Source organism: Gymnoscopelus microlampas, assembly GCF_963454915.1.
Source record: "Gymnoscopelus microlampas genome assembly, chromosome: 17".
Taxonomy (NCBI): domain Eukaryota; kingdom Metazoa; phylum Chordata; class Actinopteri; order Myctophiformes; family Myctophidae; genus Gymnoscopelus; species Gymnoscopelus microlampas.
Window position 1 is genome coordinate 41,946,537 of NC_139954.1, and position 16,964 is coordinate 41,963,500.

Sequence of the window (16,964 nt, forward strand, 5' to 3'; positions counted from 1 at the left end):
ATATTGTACTTTTTACTCCACTATAATTATTTGAAAACTTAAGTCACTAGTTACAGCCCATCTACAAGCTCACAATGGGTCAAGGTGCGATGCATTGTGAGCTTGTAGATCTGCTATTTTCAAAAGATGTTTTTAATACATTTGAAAACTTGAGAAATGGGACATTCTGCATACTGAGTACTTTCTACGTTTGTTACTTTAAGTACATTTCAATACTTTTGTACTTTTACTTGAGTAAATATTGAATTCCAGACTTTTACTTGTAACAGAGTATTTCTACATTGCAGTATTGATACTGCAATGTAGAAATACTGTCTTCAACAGGACCCCCTGTTGAAGACCCCTGGATTAAAGTATAACTATGTTCAAACCCCTTTCAAAACATGGTTACAAGGTGCTGGACAATTGCATAAAATACAAGGATTAAGTTAAAACGGCTATACAGTGGTGAAAAGTAGCAAAGTAGCCTACTAGTACTAGTACTGTACTTACTGTAGTATTGATACTACACATTAAAAAAAATGTGAGTACTGGCAGTTGTCAGTTTGCAGGAGCCCGGAGCCAAGTGAAGGGCCTGATAATGTGAGGTTGTGCTGAGGCTTCCTGATTTATGCAATGGGGTAGATGGTCCAAATGTGTCCTCCTGCAATATTTATTAAGACATGCACACCATCACTCTGCATTCCGAAGGCAATGGTGTTGGGGAGATGGAACACCATTCGTCTCATTGCATAATGCAAGGCTGTCACATATTTATGGGGGGGATGGCGGTGTGATTATTTGCATCATTTCCATAAGATCATCATTTTGCACATTCTGTACATTTAAGATTAAAGTGGCGGAGGAACACCCTGTCCTAGGGGGGATGTATGTTTCTGCTGTGCTGACAGCGGCTGTCAGACAGCCCCTGCATGATAATAAGACTTATATTGATGCCTTGTCAAACTATAGTTATGTTCCCCAACAAATCAGCCTCTCCCTCCCTGCTCTGAGTGAGCAGGTTGCTGGACTGGAGCCGGCGAACACACACACACACACACACACACACACACACACACACACACACACACACACACACACACACACACACACACACACACACACACACACACACACACACACACACACACACACACACACACACACACACACCCCTTCTGGAGACAGACACTACCACATTGTTTTGAACCGTTGACAATTGACTGTTTGATGTGAAATATTTTGCCATTCTGTTTTAAAGACAATGCAATCTACACAATACAGACAATGAAATCTACACAATACTGAACGGAAGAACCTAACTCGGGGGTCTTCAATGTTTTTCAGGCCCAGGACCCCTTAGCTGAGAGAGATATGAAGCAGGGACGCCCCACTACATATTTGATTCATGTTAAATGTGTGTTTTCAGACATTTAACCAACTTGACCTTTGGTCTGCTCTTTTTTTCCCTCCACACCAAACCTCACGGTTTATATCGGCTATTTTTTGGCTAATATTCCCCCCAGACTAGCGATGCGAGGTTTCAAGTTTTTTAATGTAAAATATAAAAATAAAAAGTTCCTATCACACAAAGATTTGGTGGCCCACCTGCAGTATCTCCGAGGACCAGCAGGGGTCCCGGATACCATGTTAAAGACCCCTGACCTAACTCTTTCCCCCTCTGTGGTGGGGAGAGAGGCTGCTGGGTTCCAAAATGTATCCAGTAATGTACTGGTCAAATACATTTTTTTAAGAATGGGAAAAGAGCCTCCAAAATGTTTTTTTTTAGAGTGTGTCTCCAAGTGACTGCCAGCTGTCAATTTTCCAGCATTAGTGGTGGCTGGTCACGTCTGTATTTATGTCAATAATGTAAGCCTTATTCATGTTGACATCTACTAAACACTTAATTTTATGAAACAGCCTTTTGTCTGACTCTGAGTCATTAACCCATTATAAGACCTGAAGCCGATTCTACATGTCTCCTAAATCCCAACAGTTTTCTGAAAAACATATGTTTCTATATCAGTGGTGCTAAATCCTTTTCATGTCAAGGACCCCCAAAATTATATGTATTTGGCCGTGGAACCCCATCCCAAAATATTTTGTTCCAGGGGATCCCAGAAGCAAAGATTTGAGTTAAAAATGTTCGCTTTAAAAACATATATATTCAAAGATTTGCACACATTTTCACAACTTTTCAAAAATAGTAGATCTACAAGCTCATAGCGCGGCACTCGGTGCCGCGCTATGAGCTTGTATATCTGTTTTTTTTTAATAGCCAAAGTGTAAAATAATGCTTTTAGCTAACATCTAAAAATTACACTGCGTTCCAGGTCTAAATGGGTTAATAGAGTATTGCTTTCTGATGAAATGAAAGAGATTCAAACAACATCCATGATGTTTTTATTTTGATGCCTGCTCTTTGATTGTTGATAGGTTGAATGATTCCTGAAGGCCTGCCATGGAGTCAAAGGGCCACACACAGCGAAGCGATGTCACACAAGAAAGATGACAACCAGTACAATTCATGGTAAGGAGAAAATTAAGTCTAAAGTGAAATTATGTTTTATTTAATTATTCTTTACCACCTGTTACTGTTTCTCAAACTATGGCCTGACGTGTTTCCAGAATGTGGCACTTTTCCAAAGAGTCCATTCTTGTCAAACCTCTTAAAGTGCACCTCTCTATCTCCAGCAGAGGGCAGTGTGGGCATTCTTTCAGGGCCAGTGTTGCTTGTGTGTCTGTTTGTGACACACACACACACACACACACACACACACACACACACACACACACACACACACACACACACACACACACACACACACACACACACACACACACACACACACACACAGTGACTGATTATAGGCTTAATATTTGAGCAAGGCTTGATTGTGTCTTGTTGACTTTATGCCACATATTGTAAAATAACCTGCATTGCTTCATTATAGGCTTTGTACCTTTTTTTCCCCCCTTTTTATTTTTTCTTCTAAAGCATTGGAGTTCCCTTCTGCACCTTTGTAGTAACTACATTACCTAAAATTAAACCGCACCACATTTACCGTAAATCCCAGCAGCCTTTGAAGCAGATTAAAAGGTTGGACGCCGCTGGTTCACTGGATACAGATGCAAGCAGAGGTCTAATTGCAGGTGTTTCGTCTTGCCCTTGATATTTATATAGCAAAATAAATAAATATATATATATATAGGAGACTCTTATTGCGAGAGTGAATCGACCCTGTTTCACCAAGATACGAGTATGCTCTGATAGTTATTCTGAAGAATGTGACATTGCTTCCAATAACTTATAGACATACTAGGACAGTGGTTCTCAAAGTGCGGTCCGGGATCCTTGAGGGAGTTACAGGGGGCCCCAAGCTAAATTTGTTAATGTAGGATTAAAATCATATTGATTATTATAATATAGTATTACAATCATTTTAAACCTATATATTATTTGAAAATAGCTGAAAATGGCTTTTGTGAGCTTGTACATCTGCTAGTTTCAAACTAATCTAGAAAACAATTTGAAGAATTTGGAATAGGCTACTTTTGAAACATTTTAACAACGCAAATCTTGTATGGGGACCCCTGGTACAAACTATTTTCAAAGCAAAAGAAAAACATACATTTGGGGGCCCTTGACATGCGAAAGCTTGAGAACCCCTGGAATAGAAAGATGTCAAATTGAAAGCATTAAGGACAGAGGAACTTTGTGGGCAGAGATGGGGCTGTGTTGCCTGATGATACTATATAACATTTGTGAAAAGTTTCAGAATATAGTAGGGCTGGGCAATTAACCGAAAATATATCGAAACAATCTTAAGAACTGACTTAGTCTTTCTCATATAGCTTAATTGAATAATAAGAAGCTCAAGTTAAGGGTGTTTATTTGTATTTTCGAGATCTGGAAAATGTTATATCGTTCAAAATGTTGCTAATTGGTGGTCAAGGGTTCTCCAAAATCGGGATCGGTCGGGCTCTATGGTGGACAAAGATAGCCTTCATACCAAGCAGGTAATCTAAGTCTGTAACCATAATGATTATCATTCAAACGAGTGCTATACCGTAAAATGTGTTTAGGCGTTGGAATATTTTAAAAATATTTTTGGTACGCAATATATTATTCCACCACCCCACTATGATGCAAATGAAAATTGATACATAAGGCTAGGGGGGCGGTAAAATTATGATGAATTCTACTAGGTGAGTCTCCTCTCAAGCACCACCATCATCACCTCATTTCTATAGCAGGTCTGTTTGAATGAGAATAGACCAGAGCCGTTTTAACGGATCCTTTGTGTAAAGCAATTTCTCTCTAGCAGCCTTTTCTCCCCCTCTAATGCACTTTTTCTCTCCTCTCTCACTCCCTCGCTCTCTCACTTCTTTCTCTTTCACACACCATGTAGGCAAGCTTATTTTTTTCTAGTTGCCCCCTCAACACCTAACCCCTCTTTCCCCTAGTTGCGCCATCTGTTTTCCGCCGTGCATATTATTCCACTGTGATTTTTTTAGAAATTAAGTTCTTTAAATGCTCTTGCCATGCAACATTGATAACTTTTTAAAATTCTGATCAGGAGCGTTGTGTCTGAATGCAGTCTGTTCATAAAGGCCGGCTTCAGGAACCATTGTTTGGAAAACACTCTGTATAAATCGGTGGGCGACTATAAAGACATTTGATTCTTTTGTGACATTCGTTAAAACTAAATTTACATTATATTTATTTATGAGAGTCGTTATTTGTTCGAAAAGTTACTGTAGTTCACATGGAGTCATGGAGAGGGAAAACTTTAATTCCGTAGTCTCCTAAGTTGACCTGTTCTTCGTCTTACATCAGTGTTAATTGGTTGTGTGTGTGATGGCTGGCAAGACGAGAGCCTTAACTTGCGGTTAAGGGGCATACCACATTGGCTCTAAAGTCGTGGGTTCGATTCCCGAGTCCGACGACCTTTGCTGCGTGTCACTCCCTGTCTCTCTCTCTACTTTGCACTATCGATAAAGGCAGAAAAGACCCAAAAAGTTATTTAAAAAGAACAAAAAGAAGAAAAAAAGGATTAGATTATGATCCCAATATGACTTCTCTTAACCACTTTCAACCTGGCATCTTCTATTTTGGTCATGTCAGTGTAGGTGAAATGATTTTAAAACGTTCAGAAATGTTCAGATATAGCAGATCTACAAGCTTTTATTTATACATACATCCTCTTTCCAGTTTTCCCTTCTTTTTTATGTCCGTATGCATACATTTAATGAGGAACGACTATGTAAAAGTCAGTGTAAAAGTGCATGTATCCCATTCCCCAGGAAACCCTTCACTCTTCCATCACTTGTAGGAATACATTGTTTATCCAGGTATATATACAATTCCACACATACCTCCCTTGTTTACCTATATTCCTGTTTGTATTTCCATATATCGGCTGACATATCATCTTCTATGTTTAAGCGTACATACCTCTATTTCAATCTGTCTTCAGTTTCTGCATTTGTCACATGCCCTCACCATCACCTATGAAAGTATAACTATATACAATAAAACAAATGGAGCCCTCCTTACCACTCTTGTCAAGAAGTGGATACGAAAAAACTAACAAGCAAGCAAACAAAAAAACATCGGGGACTCTAAAAGTTAAATTGTCAAGACAAATATGTGCTGAGGTGTGCTGATAGTTCTACTAACTCCATACCTAGTATGAAACATAACGTCGCCGTCAAGCAGAAACCTTTTATCTTCATATTGAAACTTTTTGTGTTTTTGTCCGTAAATGAATGCCCTGCTCGATCATACTACAGCGTCACACAAAAGCATCAAAAGTAGCAGATCTGTAAGCTCGACGACACATTTTGAGCTGTAGATCTGCTACTTTTGCTGTTTTTTTTTATTTGAATCCTGAAAAGTTTTGGGCAGAGGTTTCCACCCGACAGAGACGATATACTGAAGTAGGATGGTGCTCCATGCATACCTTCACTCAGCACTACAGCACACAGTACTGTCTAAGTGGTTGAACACGCCATACATCGCTTTTCCCTGATATGAATCAATGTTTGCAAAAAGAAACGTTTAGAAAACCTTTTTTGACTTTTTCACGTTGTTCACCACAGAAACACATCAATAAACTTGGTCTTCTGAGATTCTACCTTACTTTAACTAGGTTAGCCTGTCAAATGAAATCTGGACTGTACGAAAACTCATCCTGGCTCCAGAACCATTTCATGTCTATAGGGTTGTGCTATATTTAGGAAAAAAGTTGTGCCAGAGTTGCAGTTATCAACTGCAGTTACCACAGGGCCAGAATGTACATTACTTTTTAAAAAGCCCTATCAGACCAAATGCTTGAGCTGGCAGCCTCTTTATTAGCTTATACCTTTTTTTTTCACTTTGCCATACTCCATTTCTCGTTTGTTTGTGTTCTAATGATTCTTTAAAAACGGCTCTGCCGTCAAGTCAAAAGTGCAACAGTGGACACATGGCCCCAAGACTGTCTGGTGATGTGAAGCATGGAGACAGAATGAGGTGCAGTGATGGACAAATGACTCAACCCCAGTACTTGAGACAAAGTATAGATACTCCTGGTCAGATATTACTTGACTACTAAGTAAAGGTTCCTCAGTCAAATTTATTCGCTTTTAAAAATCGGACGACTTCACTAATTTTCAACCATATAATATACATTAATCTTAAGCCTATTCAAAATGTCAAATTACAAAGTACAAAAAAAATCATGTGAAAAGCATGTGATTCAAATCATGTGAAAATAGGAGATTCACAAGCTCAACACAACACGTTGTGAGCTATTTTCACTGTAAACTCTTCTATTGAGACATTTAGATCGTGTCAAAGGTCATGTCTCACATAGACACAGGATCTGACTCAAATTTTGACCTGAAGGTCAAGATTACATTTATCCCCTGAGCAAGCAGGCAGGCTCTATTAGCTCAATGGTAAAAAATGTAAGCACTTGCGCAGGAAAATGGGCTCAAATCCGGGGTAGAAGAGGAAAGTTACATAGTGCAGCTTTAAGAAACATAAATTGCAGTCAGGGTGTTAAAACACAGGTTGCCAGCCAGCCAACCGACAAGCAACAGATTGTTTTCCTTGAGCAGCAGGTTGGTAATAAGTTCCCCATCCACCTGATGGTGTGTGAAGGCAACTGCTAACATAATACATTCATTCATGATGTGCTGTTTCACACCAGGTACATTTTAAAATGACTTGGCTGGATAAGGTCATTATTCAACGGACGTAGGCCTAGTTCGGGCCAGGGAGACTTTAGTTTACTTTTAGTTTTTAATTCGTTTTTAATCATTTTTTGATTTAAGTTCGTTTTTGCACATCATCATTTCTATTTAGTATTTAAAAAAATCGATTTAGTTCTGTTTTTAGGGGAAACACTGCCCCAGCCTGCACCACTGCCATCCCGGAAGCAAACTTGTTTATGAATGGCTTGAAATCAAACTACATTTTAACCACACCATAGCATCCCTCCTCTGTAGTTGAACGTTTTGTCAAAATTTGCAGATCTACAAGCTTACTTCAGCTATGGGTTGTGTGTGAGCTTGTAGATCGGCTATTTTCAGCTAAGTGATTTAGTGTAGAGTGTATGAGAGGGCCAAATATAGACCCCTTACCTGTCCACACAGTAGGATTTAACCCATTAAGACCTGAGGCCGATCAAAAAATGCCTTCTGAATACTAAGAAATGCCTTCTGAATCCTAACATTTTCTGAAAAATGTATGTCGCTATATCAGTGGTTCTCAAACAAGGATGTCAAGGATCCCCAAAATGATATGTATTTGGCTGCGGACCCCCCCCCACCCCATCTCAAAATGTTTTGTTCCAGGGACCCCTAGAAGCAAAGGTTTGAGTTAAAAATGATCGCCAATTATCACGATTTTTCAAAAATAGCAGAATCTACAAGCTCATAACGCATCACTTCGTGCCACGCTATGAGCTTGTAGATCTGCTATTTCTTAACCCATTAAGACCGGGGACGCATCTGCGTCTCATTTTAAGATTTCTTTGGGCTATTCAAAAATAGCAGATCTACAAGCTCATAGCGCAGCACCGAGTGCCGCGCTATGAGCTTGTAGATCTGCTATTTTTGAAAAATCGTGATTTTTTTTTTTTCAAAATATTTTGTTCAAAAAACTGTTAGGATTTAGATTTTTTTTAAAGAATCGCCTCAGGTCTTAAAGGGTTAATGGCCAAAGTACAAAACGGATGCTTTCCGTGTCTTAATGGGTTAAGTGGTTAAATATTGGATACGGTGGGAGCTGTTTGGTCAGTATTTTGACATTGCCAGTTTTGCCGACAGGCATTGACCACCGACCCATCAGGGGTGCATTCAAATTCAACCAGCTGTAAAAGCAAACAATGTGTTCACCTCTAAACAGTGGAAGTTGAACCGTTAAAGTCTTCTTTGCAAAGATTTGGCCCAGAAGGAACATCTTCATTCGCCACTTTATCCCAAATAATCAGCCAACGCGATCAACCTTAGCCTGGCTCCAGCCCCTGATTCACATGCCATGGCCATTGGAAAAAAAATATTCTGGCGATTCAGGGGTCTGGTGATGCTGTCAAAGGCATAATCTAATATGAGCGTGACAACACTAGCGCGTTGACTCCCATTGTAAGAATGGAATGTGGAAATGCTCGTTCTAGAGATAGTTCCAATGTTTGGAAATATAGGCCATAGCGGCCCGCTTTGCGGCTTATAATGAACTAATTTCTTTTCCTTGATTTTTCTCATTTTTTTTTCAGTTTGAATGAACTATAATACCCTTCTTTCCAGCCAAGCATTTGGACTGGTCAAAATACGCTTGCCAGTCATGCTCAGATCAGGATAAAGCACACCCCATCTGTGCTCACATGTATGCATCACCACAGTAAATATCACACCACCAGACAGAAATAAATAAATAACTATGTCCATAACATCTAACCATGTCCATGGTGACAGAGATGGTAATCAGTTAGAATCTTTGGTGTGTAAGGTACTTCATACTTTACTAGTACTTAATACATTTGCACTAATGCTTTAGTTTACAAACGTTTGTTCGTTTGTAAAATAAAAGTTTGTTCCTATAACTGTATCACAGGTGTTGCTATAATAACAGTAAAGTACATCCTATTGTGTAATTTTTCCTAACTGCTGCTCACTAAAGTTTCCAGTGATTACGGTGGCCACACACTCCAGCAGCAGTCTTGTCACTGTAAGCTGTCTGCAGAGAAGGTATAGCGCGGTTATGACGCATATGCTCAAACTGAAATGACTGGCAGAGCGTGTCATTAATCAAATATGAACGGAGAATGACTTCTTTTGTGAGAGTGATATAAAGTTACCAGCTGTTTAACAGCAAAGCTTCCTCATCTTCAATTCAACTTCAATTTAGTCTCCTACCCGGGGACTTTAGACTCTATGAAAACCGTGAAAATATTATTACTCTTGTCACGTAGGGACCCACCAGAGGTATAGGCCCACAGCCCATTCTGGGTTGCATCCCATAGTTAAACAAATTAGGCTGTACAGCATTGATGTGACTCAGTGAGATCTTGGCAGCTCCAGTGGGTGAACCTAATTTCATAGTAAACCTCATTTTGGCCTATAAACAAGTCGGTAGATCTATGTTTCTGTCAAAAAAAGTTGTTAATACTGGTGTTTTGACCTCAGTATTGACAACGATTTGAGTGGCGACCTCTCTATCTACATGAAATCTGTAAAATATTTTCAAGTGGAGAAATACTGTACCAGTGCCAAGACTTTCCACTTAGTAGCATACTTTGCTTAACACCGCAAGCCCTTGAAACATTGATTTTTGTCTTTGCGCGTGCGTGCGTGCGTGTGTGCGCCTGCAGGCATACATTGTGGTGCGTGCATGTGTGTGTGTACACCACAGTATGTTGAATAAGCACTATTATGAAGGCAATGTGTTATAAGCAGGGCAGGTTAAAGTATGCCGCTCTGAAATCCCCCCTGGAGCCATTATCAGCATCGCTGATGCAGGAAATAGATTCAACGTAGAAAATAATACCCTTGAATAATTAATTAGATGGGTTTTAAATGAACAACTAACACGTCGACTGCACTCGGGGGTGTGTCAGTGCCAGGTAAGTTTACAAGTGGTTTAGAAAGCTGTCGGACGGCATGTGAGTCTTCGGAAGGTAATCAATAACAAGCCGAGGGGATGAGATTAAACTTGATAATCAGCTTTGAAAGCCCATAATGCAAATGCTTAATAGTGCACTTTTTTAGACTGAACGTACGCACAATGTGGAGCTCTGGGGTGTACAGCAGAGAGACCCTGCTTCCAGACTAGTGAACTGCGTCACAGATTGTTATATGGTTATTGATATCACAGACTGTAGTTTTGCTCCATGCGATTGGACTTGTCTAAGGCGAAGCCTTTGCACTGACTGTCACAAAATACACAGTTACATCCTCAGGGTTGTTTTGGGGGTGAATAACTCTAAAGTGGTTAATCAATTCATTGATGCATACAAACCTTTACAAATATTTTAAATCACGCTTAGCGATTATTATACGATCAATTAAAAGTTAATCGATAGAATCATCTCTAATAAAATAATCAATTATTGCAGCCCTACATATGTGTTGTAGTCTATACTGTATCCAACTCAGCAATATTTTCTCAGTCGGAAATGTCACCTATTTGTAGCCCTTTTATATTGTATCCCTCAAAACGGTACCAACCTAAATCAATTAACTTAGTTTTAACCACTTAAACCGTATATAGTCATTGACTGCGGTCCCCCACGGGTTTGTAATTGGTTCCCCCCCTTTTCCCTTTACAGCTAATCTCTTCACTGAAAATAGTCGATCTGTAGAAGGATCGCCTATTTTCGCTGAATGTTCCCTTATTATGACCAGAATATGGATGTTAGGGTTCATGTGGAACACAACTTGTAGTGAGCTTACTCAGCCTCCTCCTACTCGCCCCACAGGGAGCTTTTGGGGAATGGTTACCTCCTGTCTTTCTCCAAGCTGTCTCTGTCTCATTATATTTTGAGCTGTTAAGAAAAAGCATCTTTTCAGTTCAGCATGCCCCTGGCATGGTTTGAACATAAGAACTTCACTGCCAGAGTTGAGTGTTTGTACTGTAAACTTTACTCTCCTGAACTATCCCATCTGATCCCTATCCCACACACTATGACCTTGCTTTTCCACAGAACAGGTCAACTTCAGTGGTGTACTTGAAAGCCGTACTTTTTACTCTGGTAAAAACTAAAGCCCACCCATAAGACAATCGTCTTAAAATCACCTCACATTAAATGTACTTGCGTATCAAAAGAAAAAGTATAAATGCTTTTCATAGTACAAAGACATAACGCCACCCAACGTTTTTTATTTCTTTCCAACCTTTATTAACTGAGAAATGAAGCCATACAGACTAGATCATTTGTCTCAAGACCATTCTTTCAGGTGAAAGTTCCCACCTACAGTATATGGTTAGAAATGTTGGGAATGTTCAGAAATGTTTTTGTTCTATTATTTGCAGAAAACAACAAACCAAGAAAGTTGGATATTTTCCTTGAACTTGTCTGACAATTGCTGCTGCTGAGACTCACTGGTGGTTATTTTTGTCGAACATTCCACCGCCCAATCTCACACCGCGTTGTGAGCTGCCTTTGTAGATCTGCTTTTTTCACAGAATGTTTGCCTATTTTAGCCGAATGTGACATGCCCAGAATAGGGACACTAGGGATGTGGTTAAAGGGAACATAAGACCACACATGCAGAGCAGCACATTTTTTTTGGGTAACATTCCAGTGCAACCGCTCATTTAAGGACGTCAAATGACTTTCAAAGTTGAGCAACATCCATCAGTCCCCTTTTCAGACGTTGGGAGCTTTTTATTTATGACATCTTTTCATCTGTTCATCTGAGACGTTTCTCCAGAGAGAAACCATCATTTTGCACACTGGAAAAAAGAAGCAATTAGTTTGAAAACATGACCCACATGAATTGAGATTAAAAATGAGGGAGCGGAAGAGACCAGAGGGATGAGCTGAACCACTGGGCTGAATGGCAGATCATTCTTTCACCACCGGCAGAAACATTTTTAATCTTTGTCAGATGTCTTTGTTCTAGTTTGAATAAAACCTAACTGGTGGTGTGTATATTAATGGGTTGTGAGATAATAGTCTCCCATGCTTAACGGTATCCTGTGGGACAATCATGTGTTTGTTCATCGTGTGTTTGTACTCCATCTAATCTATCTGGATCATTCTGGACCAGAACAAGATGTCATTAATGACAGGAAAAAGATCAACTCCCATGATCAAACTGTGTCTTATGAACAAAAACATGCCTCTTCTGCTCCCCAAGGCACTTTTCCCTACACAAAGTTGGTGCTTGTGGTGCAATCGTTTTTGTAGGCGATTTGGCCTTGGCCATTATTAGGTATATTTAGTATTAGTAGAGGTTCGGGCTGCTATGCGGCCCTCACACCTATGTCGCACTGCAGATATAGGATTAGGCCCCTAGCTAGATTAGGGGTGGCCATAGCTCAATGGTTAGTGAGCCCGCCTAGGACACCACAGGTCCCGGGTACGATTCCAACTCTCAGCAATGTGTCGAAGTGTCCCTGAGCAAGCTTAACTGCTCCCCCCTCCGTCCTCCTCTGTGGGCAGCACTCAGCTGGTTGAAGCTGAAAACTGAGGTATAAAGGTATAAAAAAAGAGGGGAAAAAGCTCTATGCTACCCAAGCAGACTATTTCATTTTAAACTAAATGACGCTACCTTTTGGCTCATTTTGAAGCAAAAACAAGCAAGGAATCAGAAGCTCTATGACTTGGCTTGCTGAACAGGTGGAGGAAGTGCAGCAGCGAGTCAATACTAACGAGGATAACATCCAAACGGCTCTCGAAACAATCACTAAACTAGAAATATAGACGATTACTGTGAAACAAAGTTTAACAGTATGAAGACAGCTCATTACGCGCAGTTGTGCGTTTGGAGGGATTGCCTTAGGCTGTAGAAAAGCGGGACCTCGTTGGCTTCCTGACCACCTGGATGTCATGGATGTTTGGTGAAAAAAACTGGTGGCCCTGTGCTGATTGACAGCGCTTTTCGCTTGTTAAGTTAAGCTAACAGCTGACCAAAAAGGCACTTTTTTATATGGTATTAAGGAAACCCACTGCCACATGGGTTGGAGCATTGTTCTTATTGTCAGTTTGAAACGGTCTTTCCAGGACCAAATTTACATTTGAGTTTGAGCAGCATGCTTTGTACTGTACTTCCAGTCATTCATGGGTTTTGAAGATCCATTTGCCTCGGTGACCACACAATGCAGGAAAACAATTCCATAAATTTATGTGCAAATGAGTCTCCCCACGCAACCCCCCCACACACTATAAATATGCTTTTGTTAGCATTTATTTGTAAACAGTTAACCACAGGAGGGAGTCTTATTGAGGGGGGAATTAATGCCGTTTATCTAATCCATCATTTAGGCAGACATGGAAATATTAATTAGCCGGGTGCCATAATTTAGTGAAACTAATTATATAGAAAGGACACGGATTGGAACTCTATCTGGTACGATAAAAACTGTGCTGATTCTGCTCGGCTAAGTTCAGGGTAATTTCGGAGTATTACGAGGACATTTTAAATTGACTGAGATTAGAAAATCATTATCGCCGTCTAATGAACATGCATTGTCATCCTGTGATTTTAATACTTCCGGAATGAACCAAATAATAAACAAATGGTAAGAAGATTAACTATTATTGTTCTGTATTTTGCTGTCTACAGTCAGACCTAAGACCTAAGAAGTGCGTGCATACAGTCACTGATGGTTTAACATGATTGGGTGAGCTGTACAATCAAGTGTACAAAAGGTTTAAGCTGTTCATTGTGCCTTTGCATGCAGAAAGATAAAGACTAATGCATTTCTTGATGCATTACTTGCCTCATATAAAGATGTCCAGCATAATACTCACATGCTTGTTGCATGAGTTTACATGGGCTGTGGCACCAAAATAAACGATAAATACTCAAAGTAGCATACATAAAAATAGTTGGAATCAGTGTTTGAATGGGAATAGGAAAAAGGTCCCAAGCAAGTTCACAGCATTCGCACGCTGCTTTAGGTTTTTTCTTGAATATTATTCAAAATCTTTCAAGACCTTTTGAAAATAGCATATATATATATATATAGCAGATAAGTACAGTGCTGTGTTGTCGATTGTCTTAACAGTGTTAATGGTTGCCAAGCTTGCCTCAAGCTTGCCTGAGGCAGCAGGTGCTCAGGAAGTAGAACTGATTATAAAAGATAATCATTGATTCTGGACAGCATTTGAAGGAGTAGTGTGAAGTGTGTGAAGTGTGTGAAGTTGCGTCGTGATACAAAGAATCCAGAGATTTTGTTTTAATATTGTATGCCCTACGGTTTAAGAGTTATAGGCCAAAGCGTAAATGGCCTGTTATAGTGCCACCATGAAGCCAACTTGAAAAATGCTGATCAGTCCAGCAGTGATTAGCTGTTGACAAACAGAAAGACAGACAGACAGACAAACGGGAGCAAAAACATAATCCCTCGCCTCGGCCGTTCCGGCCTCATGGCTGGGATAATTAGAAGAAATAAGAAAATAATCAATAGATGCAGCCCTGTTTCCTCCACTATCAATGTGTGAATGTGTGAGAATTGGTGAATGTAAGGCACATTGTAAAGCGCTTTGGAGAGGGGCGCTACATAAATGCACCATTTCCCATTATCCTTACATGAGCATCGGCTGATTCCTGCCAAGCCCTCCCCTATCAGCTGACGCTCAGCTGCCAATCTGTCATTGGCCATTCACTTTATGGAGCTCTCTTTATAACTGATTAATCTTGTCTATACCCGCAGGCTGTCTGTCACTAAAACCCACCTCCACTCCTGCTCTTCCTTTTTATGCTGGTCTGATTTTATCAATGGCATTGTCTGATGTCATTGTTGCTGCTGCTCTGTTCTGTAGTACCAGAGGAGGGGTCTGTACTTGCTGCTCTCCCTGCCTGTGGCATTCCATGTATACTGTATGTGCATGGAAGGGCAGGGACAGAACAGAGCCAATATTGCAATTCAATTAACTACAACCACATACCCATTATACATACTGATCCATATTACTGTTGGTACATACTGTATATCTAGTATTTGCCAATTTTACTGGTGTTAAATTGTCAGTCTGGTCGTAACCTCTCATAAGGCCCTGTACTGGGGCTGAGAAGCTTTATAGGCCACCTTCTCACCCCATCTCTGTGTCCGGAGACATCTGTGTCTTCTAACTCTCTGAGCCAGAAATTTGTATCAGAAATTGAAATTTGTAACAGATGACAAAATTACTTGGGCCTACTTGGCATAAACACAAAAGTCAGTCTAATCACTGTTGATATCAAATCTAAGTTTCTTAGTCTGTTTGGCCTCGGCGGGCCTTTGAATCCATCAATATTATGACACATGACAATGCAGTGATTCAGCACCACGGACAGTGACATACCTAGTTATGCCAGTTATCAGAATATAAGAATATGAAACTCACTCAATGTGTATGAACACAAATCCAGTTTATATCATACGTATTAATACAATGCACAACAGGAACAATAGAACAATAATTTCCTATTTAAAACCTGCACCATCTGTGATTGGAAAGTAACGAATAGGCTAGACTAGAGCATTCATTGTCTTCAGAACTTTCATCTGGTCTTTTTTTGTTTTGGAAAAGTCCTTGATTATGTTCTTGAAATGTTTTTTACCCATACTTTTATTTTTGGATAATTTGAGGGAACATTGCACAAACTCACCCACTCTTTTATACCTGGTTTAAACTTTGCAGACAGAACTTTTCTTAATCTCAATGCTTACAATACTTTCAGTATTGCTCCTCATTCTCCTCATTCTGCACATCCAGTGTGAGGTTGATGATCGTTCCTTCTCATTTAGCTTCAAGTTTAAGCAATTCTCTTAGCTTAGATTTGTTCCTTATCATTCCTTATCACAGATCTGTTTTCCTCATAACGCTTTTCTTTTATACGCACCTCTCTCAAACGTTTTCTTGTCCGACTCTTTGACAGCACACTCTGCTACACTTGTCACACACAAGCATAGACGTAGGTCACAGTATTTCTTGTAGGCTATCTGTTCTGTATCTGGCCACGTGGGTCACTTGTAAATTGTACTAATCGTCAGCCACCCACATGGATATTAATCGATGGAAAGGAAGTTTGACAAATGACAAAACTGTGATTTAAAAAAAAAAAAAAATAGTTTGGCTTGTGATAGGCCCCTGATCATTGTAAGCCCGAGGCTGAAACCTCCATAAGCCTGTGCATTAAGACAGCCTTGTAGATTACGCATGATTCTTAAAGAATGCCTATTATAATGCAAATATGTCATAATACCCTATGCTAACCCACTCAATCCAGTGTAGATGGTCAGGCCAGTCCTTAAAGGAGCACGTCACACATTTTCAACCTTATCTTCGTATAACTGGACCTCACTAATGAGCATTACAATTACTGTCTACTGACTCTGTCTCACAGATATGGACAGTTCAGAAACCTGCCTACCACTGACATCATCAATGGGGATTCAAGCAAATAGAAACTACAGCCTTTCTCTTCCTGGAAAGTTAGCAAGCTGAAATAACTCACCCACTCTCATTGTTCTTGCTTGAATGAAATAAAAGTTTACAAACGTTACATTCTTGTTTGAAATGGCCAAACCTGCCTACCAATGATGTCTTTGGTAGGCAGGTTTCTGAACTGCCCACAGCCCTCCTCTGAGACACAGACTGAGTAGGCAGAAATAGTGCCATCTTATAATGAACATTATTAGTGAGGCACAATTACTAGTCTCGCGTGGCCAGACTGTTGCCTCACACAATTTACAAATGTTTCCGGCATACAGTCTGGGACTCGGAAGCTCTAAAAATGCTTAAGGGGAAAGCGGAAGCCCCTCCCCTACCCACTTCCGTTTT